Raw genomic sequence first — 11,433 nt, forward strand, 5'->3', positions numbered from 1 at the left:
CACAATGATACTAAACAGCACAGGGACTACTTTTCTCCATTTAAATAGGCGAAATGACTGATTTCAAGATTGGAGAGGTGTGATACTAATTAAAGAAACTAATTAGTTTGAAATATCACTGTAATCCAATTATTTATTATATTTTCTAAGGGGTACCAATAAATGTGTCCAGGCCATTTCAGAATATCTTTATAGAATAAGCAATAATTAATCTATTTTCACAGCTTCTTCGCTGTATTCTATGACATACCAAAGGCATGCAAGTATACATGGTAAAATAGCTTTTAATTTAATCACTTTTCAGGAGGAATGAGGCATTATTTCAATGAGCTGTAAGGGTACCAACAAATTTGAGCACGTCTGTAAGTAAATTCCTCTTTACTTCCCATTTACAAAAGGCATTTTCTTCCCCATTTCTAGCTAAAATGTTAATGTTGTCATTGACCACTGCCAACTGATGTGGGACATCTGGCAACAACTGAATAGGAAAGTAATTGCATGTTGTTGATGCATGTTATTGAATGCAGCTCATGTTGCATAATCTAGAATTGTTTATGTTCCTACACAAACTAAATGATTAATTATGTAGCCATAGTCTTCTTGTTATTTTAATTGAGAATGCAGAAATCTATTTTATTCCAAACTAAATATTTAATCATTTGAACAGTATGAAATTGTCACTTGCTTATCAGATGTCTCTCTAAAGGATGGGGAAAAAGTATTGTTCATTTTTTTTCTTTTATAACTATTTTGTGTATTCTCAGTGTATTCTAATGTGCTGTTTAATTACTTTCGGTGTGAAAACAACATACAGTGAAAATGTATGACAATATGAATTAAGGCAATTTTTTATCAAGTAATTACAGTTTTCAAAATCAACTTATCATTCTGTCCTTGCTTGGTTGACAGGGCTTTCAAATGTGTGAACATTTACTGAATGAATTTTTGATTTTTACCATTATGGCAATCACAACAAAGCAAACTAAAAGTAACTCAAATGTAACAATTACAAATCAAGAAAAGGTTGAGTGTGATGTCTTTGTGTAGTTTTTTTCAAATAAATTGTACTTCCATGTAAATAAAGTATATTACAGTATAAATTCTATATTATATAGAGCTCACTTTAAGCTGAGTTTAACTCTACTACGGCCATATATCTCAGGGATTTTCTTTCAGGTATATGACAGCCAAACAGAAATATGTTGCAACATGCATTACAGTCCATTTCATAAGGCATGTTCATACCAAAGTATAACAAAAGAGAGCAAGTGTTGGTGCTACAGTCTAAATTGGGGATGGGCAACTCCAGTGTCACACTTTTCCCCCATCCCTAGCAAACACAACGGATTAAACATATTGCATCCTAAACTGAAGATCATGATTAGTTAATCGTTGGAGTCAGTTGTTTTACCTGGGGCTGGGGCAAAAGTGTGACACCAATCAGGCCCCCAAGGATTGGAGTTGCCCATCACTGATAAATACAAGAATACACATTCCATCAAATTGAGCCCAGGGTCTTTTGTAACACAGCTGGCAGATACTCCTCACAATAACATAGATTTAAAAACACATCAAATTACATCAAAATGTACTCTATCCTATTTACAGTTATCTGTGGGGAGGTGGGAATCGAATATTTCACTGCAGACATGGTTCATAAATAATTGATATCGAAGTGTACATCTTTAAAAACTACAACACAAAAACATCAGCCACTTCTTCTCTCTGACGTTTCATAGAATAAAGCATAATGAATGGCCCTCCAGAATTATTCTTTAACCTAAGTGTACAATTTGCTATGACAACTTTACTTTTACATGAATGCACACATTATCAAATCATTACAGTCAGTGAGCACATTAAAAACAGGGAAAATACCAAAGTAATTGCACAGAGTTGTCAAAGTCCAATCAATATGGACTTTCTATGAATGTAGACATCTTATTGTAGACAAGTTGATGTATTTTCTTTTATAAAAGTTTAATCTTCAGCTATTTTATCAAACTGTGTCACAGATGATGGCATTGCCGCTACAATGAGCATAGACTTTTTATTTATTTTATTTTATTTCACCTTTATTTAACCAGGTAGGCTAGTTGAGAACAAGTTCTCATTTGCAACTACGACATGGCCAAGAAAAAAGCAAAGCAGTTCGACACATACAACAACACAGAGTTACACATGGAATAAACAAACATACAATCAATAATACAGTAGAAAAATCTATATACAGCATGTGCAAATGAGGTAGGATAAGAGAGGTAAGGCAATAAATAGGCCATGGTGGTGAAGTAATTACAATATAGCAATTAAATACTGGAATGGTAGAATGTGCAGAAGATGAAAGTGCAAGTAGAGATACTGGGGTGCAAAGGAGCAAGATAAATAAATAAATACAGTATGGGGATGAGGTTGATTGGATGGGCTATTTACAGATGAGCTATGTACAGGTGCGGGGATCTGTGAGCTGCTCTGACAGCTGGTGCTTAAAGCTAGTGAGGGTGGTAAGAGTCTCCAGCTTCAGAGATTTTTGCAGTTCGTTCCAGTCATTGGCAGCAGAGAACTGGAAGGAGAGGCGGCCAGAGGAAGAATTGGCTTTGGGGGTGACCAGTGAGATATACCTGCTGGAGCGCATGCTACGGGTGGGTGCTGCTATGGTGACCAGTGAGCTGAGATAAGGCGGGGCTTTACCTAGCAATGAGTTGTAGATGACCTGGAGCCAGTGGGTTTGGCGACGGATATGAAGCAAGGGCCAGCCAACGAGAGCACACAGGTCGCAGTGGTGGGTAGTATATGGGGCTTTGGTGACAAAACGGATGGCACTGTGATAGACTGCATCCAATTTGTTGAGTAGAGTGTTGGAGGCTATTTTGTAAATGACATCGCCGAAGTCAAGGATCAGTAGGATGGTCAGTTTTACGAGGGTATGTTTGGCAGCATGAGTGAAGGATGCTTTGTTGCGAAATAGGAAGCCGATTCTAGATTTGATTTTGGATTGGAGATGTTTAATGTGAGTCTGGAAGGAGAGTTTACAGTCTAACCAGACACCTAGGTATTTGTAGTTGTCCACATATTCTAAGTCAGAACCGTCCAGAGTAGTGATGCTGGATGGGCGGGCAGGTGCGGGCAGCGATCGGTTGAAGAGCATGCATTTAGTTTTACTTGCATTTAAGAGCAGTTGGAGGCCATGGAAGGAGAGTTGTATGGCATTGAAGCTCACTTGGAGGTTAGTTAACACAGTGCCCAAAGAAGGGCCAGAGGTATACAGAATGGTGTCGTCTGCGAAGTGGTAGACCAAAGAATCACCAGCAGCGAGAGCGACATCATTGATGTATACTGAGAAGAGAGTTGGCCCGAGAATTGAACCCTGTGGTACCCCCATAAAGACTGTCAGAGGTTCGGACAACAGGCCCTCCGATTTGACATACTGAACTCTATCGGAGAAGTAGTTGGTGAACCAAGTGTAGGCAATCATTTGAGAAACCAAGGCTGTTGAGTCTGCCAATAAAAATGTTGTGATTGACAGAGTCGAAAGCTTTAGCCAGGCCGATGAATACGGCTGCATAGTAATGTCTCTTATCGATGGCGGTTATGATATCGTTTAGGGCCTTGAGCGTGACTGAGGTGCACCCATGACCAGCTCTGAAATCAGATTGCATAGTGGAGAAGGTACGGTGAGATTCGAGATGGTCAGCAATCTGTTTGTTAACTTGGCTTTCAAAGACCTTAGAAAGGCAGGGTTGAATAGATATAGGTCTGTAGCAGTTTGGGTCTAGAGTGTCTCCCCCTTTGAAGAGGGGGATGACCGCGGAAGCTTTCCAATCTATGGGAATCTCAGACGATGTGAAAGAGAGATTGAACAGGCTAGTAATAGGGGTTGCAACAATTTCGGCAGATCATTTTAGAAAGAGAGGGTCCAGATTGTCTAGCCCGGCTGATTTGTAGGGGTCCAGATTTTGCAGCTCTTTCAGAACATCAGCTATCTGGATTTGGGTGAAGGAGAAGTGGGGGAGGTATGGGCGAGTTGCTGTGGGGAGCGCAGGGCTGTTGACCGGGGTAGGGGTAGCCAGGTGGAAAGCATGGCCAGCCGTAGAAAAATGCTTATTGAAATTCTCAATTATTGAATATTTATCGGTAGTGACAGTGTTTCCTAGCCTCAGTGCAGTGGGCAGCTGGGAGGAGGTGCTCTTATTCTCCATGGACTTTACAGTGTCCCAGAACTTTTTGGAGTTTGTACTACAGGCTGCAAATATCTGTTTCAAAAAGCTAACCTTAGCTTTCCTAACTGCCTATGTATATTGGTTCCTAACTTCCCTGAAAAGTTGCATATCATGAGGGCTAATCGATGCTAATGTAGAATGCCACAGGATGTTTTTGTGCTGGTCAAGGGCAGACAGATCTGGAGTGAACCAAGTGCTATGTCTATTCCTTGTTCACATTTTTTTGAATGGAGCATACTTATTTAAGATGGTGAGGAAGGCACTTTTAAAGAATAACCAGGCATCCTCTACTGACGGGATGAGGTCAATGTCATTCCAGGATACCCCGGCCAGGTCGATTAGAAAGGCCTGTTTGCTGAAGTGTTTTAGGGAGCATTTGACAGTGATGAGGGGTGGTCGTTTGACCGCAGACCCATTACGGATGCAGGCAATGAGGCAGTGATCGCTGAGATCTTGGTAGAAAACAGCAGAGGTGTATTTGGAGGGCGAGTTAGTTAGGATGATATCTATGAGGGTGCCCGTGTTTACGGATTTGGGGTTGTACCTGGTAGGTTCATTGACAACTTGTGTGAGATTGAGAGCATCAAGCATAGATTGTAGGATGGCTGGGGTGTTAAGCATGTCCCAGTTTAGGTCACCTAGCAGCACGAGCTCAGAAGATAGACGGGGGGCAATCAATTCACATATGGTGTCCAGGGCACAGCTGGGGGCAGAGGATGGTCTATAGCAAGCGGCAACGGTGAGAGACTTGTTTCTGGAAAGGTGAATTTTTAGAAGTAGAAGCTCGAATTGTTTTGGTACAGACCTGGATAGTAAGACAGCACTCTGCAGGCTCTCTCTGCAGTAGATTGCAACACCGCCCCCTTTGGCAGTTCTATCTTGTCGGAAAATGTTATAGTTAAGGATGGAAATTTCAGGGTTTTTGGTGGTTTTCCTAAGCCAGGATTCAGACACGGCTAAGACATCCGGGTTGGCAGAATGTGCTAAAGCAGTGAATAAAGCAAACGTAGGGAGTAGACTTCTAATGTTAACATGCATGAAACCAAGGCTTTTACGGTTACAGAAGTCAACAAATGAGAGCACCTGGGGAGTAGGAGTGGAGCTAGGCACTGCAGGTCCGGGATTAACCTCTACACCACCAGAGGAACAGAAGAGAAGTAGGATAAGGGTGCGGCTAAAGACTATAAGAACTGGCCGTCTAGCACGTTCGGAACAGAGAGTAAAAGGAGCAGGTTTATGGGCAGGATAGCATAGATTCAAGGCATAATGTATAGACAAAGGTATGGTAGGAAGAGAGGAAGAGACTTGATGGAAATTAGCAAATTGTATGATTGTAACATAAAGATTAATATATACTGTAGGTACAAATAAATAAAGCCATAATTTTGTTGCTCTCAGGATATAATGTGATTTTCTCTGTATGTCTGACAACAGCTAAGAGCAATACAGACCATTAATTATATTCACTGAATGTGTCACAGGCATGAAAATGAGTAGACCAAGGTGCAGCGTGGAATATGTTCATCTTGTAGTTTAATTAAAAAACCGTGGCGACACAGTGCGTATCACCGCATAGCACTGTGCTTGCTCGGTCACTCGCTCCCCACGGTAAGCACGGGGAGTTGGCTCAGGTCTTAACCTCGCCTTCGCCAATCTACCCGTGTGCCCCCCCCCCCCTCCCCCCAAATTTTTTTGGGCCGCTGCCTCTTGGCCTCCTGTTGCTTGCCTAGCCGTTCCTCCCAGTATCGCCGTTCCGCCTTCGCTGCCTCTATCTCCCATTGCGGACGGCGATACTCCCCAGGCCTTGTCCAGGGTCCTGCCCCATCTAGGATCTCCTCCCAGGTCCACTCCTCTGAGCCATACTGCTTGGTCCCGCTCCACCTCCTGGAGAGTGCACGCAGCTTGGTCTTCTTGTGGTGGGTAGTTCTGTCACAGGCGTCAAAATGAGTAGACCAAGGTGCAGCGTGGAATATGTTCATCTTGTAGTTTAATGCAAAAAATGAACACTTTACAAATTAAACAAAAATGACAGCCGACAGTTCCGTCAGGTACTTACAACTAAACGGAAAACAACTACCCACAAAACCCAAAGGGAAAACAGGCTGCCTAAGTATGGTTCCAAATCAGAGACAACGATAGACAGCTGCCTCTGGTTAGGAACCATACTCGGCCCAACACAAAGAAATACAACACATAGAATGCCCACCCCACACCCTGACCTAACCACATAGAGAAACAAACCCTCTCTCTCAGGTCAGAGCGTGACAGAATGGTAGGTGTATATTGAATTCATAATGAAATCAAATTGATCAAATAAAACATTGTGCTTTAATAAATGAAAAATATGGGTGGTAATGTTGCAAGAGCAATGGTTCGCTAACACCAATTGTTCAATCCTTTCATGTGGTAATTTTCTCAATGCTTGCTGCTCTCATAATGACCGTACTAACACCTGCATCATCCAATGAGGAATTACTTAAATGTTACACTGTCAGACTTCGTGATAGAAACCCTGTCTCCACCCCTTGAACATAAACAAGCTACTACAATAACTAGTTAATAAAGGGAGGGGAGAGGAGGTGAGGCTGTAGGACTGAATCTTGCTGTCTGTCTTCAAATCAAGGAGGCAGTCTCAATGAAATGTGAGTCACTATTTTGATCAGTGGAAACAACTGGAAAAATCCCAGTGGTTCATAAGAAAGTGGGGAATCAGTGTGTCCTATTCACTTGAGATCCCACTAAGACGTAAAAAAAAAAATGTTTGGCCTGATGCAAAAAGAAACACATTAGCTGTGGTGGAGATGAAGATTCACTGGACCAGAGCCAGGGCCTCTGTGCTGCAATTACAGAATGTCAATGGAAAGAGTGTTCTTTTCTAACCACTGGAGTGGTCAATGTCACAGAGGTGACAAGGAGGCATGGTGCTGCTCCATACAGTATGAAACCCCCATTAAACAGAGGTTAATAAATAAATGGAAACAGTTCCAAACTCCAGAGATCCCATGGGGATCCAACAAGAGTTGATAATTTGAAACATTGGATACGTTGACTGATTTTGTGCCCTATGATTTTACAAGGACATTTGAATCTACAGTATGTAGTATAGTCTAAAATGAAGGTTACAGTAGGTTTGGTTTGGGCCTGGAATGGTTCCTGGTGACATTGGAGTCCTCTGGAATGAATATAGTGTTTAGTCACTAAGTGGTTCGTCCGCGAACTCTGGGTAATCTCCAAGCCATGCTCCTGGTAAAGTTCTTGGATTCTTTCTAAGTGAGGCAATGAATAAGAAAACAATGAAATGTTAACATGACAAATTTCTATAAAAGTTTTCTATAAATAAATTCATTATCACAAAATCTGAGTGCAACTGGTAAAACAGTTGTAAGCACCTACAATGCATAGGCTTATTAGTTATATTATTTCTTACCTTCCTATTGTCACGCCCTGGCCATAGAGAGGGTTTTATTCTCTATTTTGGTTAGGCCAGGGTGTGACTAGGGTGGGCATTCTATGTTCCTTTTTCTATGTTTTGGTATTTCTTTGTTTTGGCCAGGTATGGTTCTCAATCAGGGACAGCTGTCATTCGTTGTCTCTGATTGGGAACCATACTTAGGTAGCCTTTTCCCACAGGGTTGGTGTGGGTAGTTGTTTTCTGTTTGGTGTGTTCACCTGACAGAGCTGTTGCGTTTTGTTCCACTTTGGTTTTTTGTTTCAGTGTTCAAGTTAATAAACATCATGAACACGTACCACGCTGCGCTTTGGTCTACTCCTTCTTCCACAGACAACCGTTACACCTATTTAATTACCATATACATAGTGTTAGAACCATTGGATTTAATTCAAATACATAGGCTGCGTCACTTAGGGGGCAGCGGCTAGCCTCGAGGTTAGAGTAGTGGGCCAGTTGCATGTTCAAATCCCAGTGCTGACGTAGGGGAAAATCTGTCGGGGAGTGAGCCGGCAACCGGACTGTTGCTGGCATCAATATCTCAGGTGCCACCTACCACCGATGTTCCCTTGATTATGGAACTTAACCCCCTAAACTGTTCATTGGGCTGCGGATGTCCTCTGCTCCAGCCTCCCCAATAACATGTGTGTTTGTGGGTATGTGTATATTGGGGGGTTGGATAAATGCAGAAAACAAATGTCGATCTCGCGTGGACTAATGAAGTGTAAAGTATATCTAATATAAATGGCATGGGACCACTTTCCAGGAAAACTATTAATATACAACAGCATACTACAGAGAAGCACCCAACACTCATACTGAGCATTTCATTAAAAAGCAAGTTTGCAGCTGTTAGTGATGCACATTCATTAAATTACCATGAATACATTCAATAAATGGACGTAGACTGAGTACTTCACAACATAACACGTTGAGAGGAAGGGAGGATTCAATTAAAATAGTGTTTTATCGCAACAAATTAATTACAAAAAGCATTATGAATACTAATTATTGTCATCTGCAGCAAGTGGTAAGAATATTACAGTATGGGTGGGTCTGGAAGGAAAGACATCAGCCAGAGTATACCACAACATGCAATGGAATGTTCATCTTACTCAATCGTTATGAAATCAAATAGTTTTCTTGCTCAGGGCTAGGGTTACAAAGGGTCAGAAACTTTCCGGTAAATTTCCAGAATTTAGAGAGTGGTAAGCAGCCTGTGACTCCTGAAACCTATAGCAGTAGCCATTGCACGGATTGAGGGAGACAATGCCATCCTGTCTGATGTTCAGACTCTGCTTGCAGATGTAAGAGAAGAAATCCATACTGCCCTGCCCACTTCACTGTTGCTCCAAGCAGAAGAAACTGCAGTTCTGAAATACATCAAAAAGCGTGAAGACTTCTGCCTGAAGCCCATACACGCCGCAGCGTACATGTTGGACCCCAAGTATGCTGGCAAGAGCATGCTGTCTGGTGAAGAGATCAACAATGGTGTCATCACTACCGTGTCTTGCCACCTTGGCCTGGATGAGGGCAAGGTTCTTGGCAGTCTGGTGTAGTACACTTCCAAGCAAGGGCTTTGGGATGGAGATGTTGGCAGTCGTGCCAACATACCTCAACAGCAAACTGGTGGAAGGGACTTTGTGGATCTGAGGCACTTTCCCCTGTTGCCTCCATCATCCTCCAAATCCCACCAACATCAGCCACCTCAGAGTGCAACTGGTCCTTGTTTGGGAACACACACACCAAAGCACGCAACAGGCTGACCAATACAAGGGTTGAAAAATTGGTGGCCTTCCGGGCAAATTTGAGGCTTTTTGAGCCTGACAACGAGCCATCCTCAACAAGGTTGGAAACTGACAGTGAAGATGAGGCCTCAGAGTCTGATGTTCAAGAGGTGGACATTGAGGAGGTCCAGGAAGAAGACATCATTTTACAGATGTATGTTGAAAACATTTTTGGGAGATGCGATGGATTATTGGGGATCATTCAATATTCCCTTTCTTTTGTTGTTCAGTGAAATCATCCCATGTGAAGAGTCAACTCATTTAATTAAAGTTCAATTTAGAACTAAATTGTTTTTTTTATTTATATTGGAAGGATTTAATCATTTGCAATTATGTCTACTTATGACAAGGTAAAAGGTTTATGTTTCTGTCTCCATATGATATGGTAAATATATCCAATGCAAAAAACATCTACATTTAAATGGTATTAATATTAATTTGCATATATTTCCGTTAATTCCCATATATTCCCACGGAAGGTTTCCAGCACTGAATATTCCCCAAAATGTGCAACCCTACTCAGGGCACACAGTGTGTTGTGAAATCTGTGAATGTATTGTAATGTTTTTAAAATTGTATAAACTGCCTTAATTTTGCTGGACCCCAGGAAGAGTTGACAGCAGCTAATGGGGATCCATAATAAATACAAATACAAATTTCCCCTTTTTAAAAATACAATTATCCATGTTATATTTAAGCAATAAGGCCGAGGAGGTGTGGCATATCGCCAATATACCACGGCTAAGGGCTGTTCTTAAGCAAACTCCGTGCTTCACGGTTGGAATGGTGTTCTTCGGCTTGCAAGCATCCCCCTTTATCCTCCAAACATAACGATGGTCATTATGGCCAAACAGTTCTATTTTTGTTTCATCAGACCAGAGGAAATTTCTCCAAAAAGTAAGATCTTTATCCCCATGTGCAGTTGCAAACCGTAGTCTGGCTTATTTGGCGGTTTTGCTGAGCGGCCTTTCAGGTTATGTCGATATTGGACTCGTTTTACTGTGGATATAGCTACTTTTTTACCTGTTTCCTCCAGCATCTTCACAAGGTCCTTTGCTGTTGTTCTGGGATTGATTTGCACTTTTAGCACCAAAGTACGTGCATCTCTAGGAGACAGAACGCGTCTCCTTCCTGAGCGGTATGACGGCTGCGTGGTCCCATGGTGTTTATACTTCCGTACTATTGTTTGTACAGATGAACGTGGTACCTTCAGGCGTTTGGAAATTGCTCCCAAGGATCAACCAGACTTGTGGAGGTCTACAATTTTTTTTCTGATGTCTTGGCTGATTTCTTTTGATTTTCCCATGATGTCAAGCAAAGAGGCACTGAGTTTGAAGGTAGGCCTTGAAATACATCCACAGGTACACCTCCAATTGACTCAAATGATGTCAATTAGCCTATCAGAAGCTTCTAAAGCCAGGAATTTTCCAAGCTGTTTAAAGGCACAGTCAACTTAGTGTATGTAAACTTCTGACCCACTGGAATTGTGATACAGTGAATTACAAGTGAAATAATCTGTCTGTAAAGAATTGTTGGAAAAATTACTTGTGTCATGCACAAAGTAGATGTCCTAACCAACTTGCCAAAACTATTGTTTGTTAACAAGACATTTGTGGAGTGGTTGAAAAACGAGTTTTAATGACTCCAACCTAAGTGTATGTAAACTTCTGACTTCAACTGTAACTACAATATGGAAGGAATGAGATCAATTTACCACTTATATAATTTTCATAACAATACTATTTTGTACGCATAGGAAGGCACCATTTGCATTCCAAACAGGAATGTATATTGACTGCAGCATGCAGCTGAAGGCATAATACATAACATGGGAATATAAATCTTGCTGCCAGCAGTACCTCCTCTATTGGAGACGTATTAAAACATGTGCCATACTTAGAAAGAGAAATGACTGATGGGAAACATAAATCCTTTTGCTATCAAATGAACATCAACCATTCTCAATGTTTGTACACAT

Source organism: Salmo trutta, chromosome 27, assembly GCF_901001165.1.
Source record: "Salmo trutta chromosome 27, fSalTru1.1, whole genome shotgun sequence".
NCBI lineage: Eukaryota > Metazoa > Chordata > Actinopteri > Salmoniformes > Salmonidae > Salmo > Salmo trutta.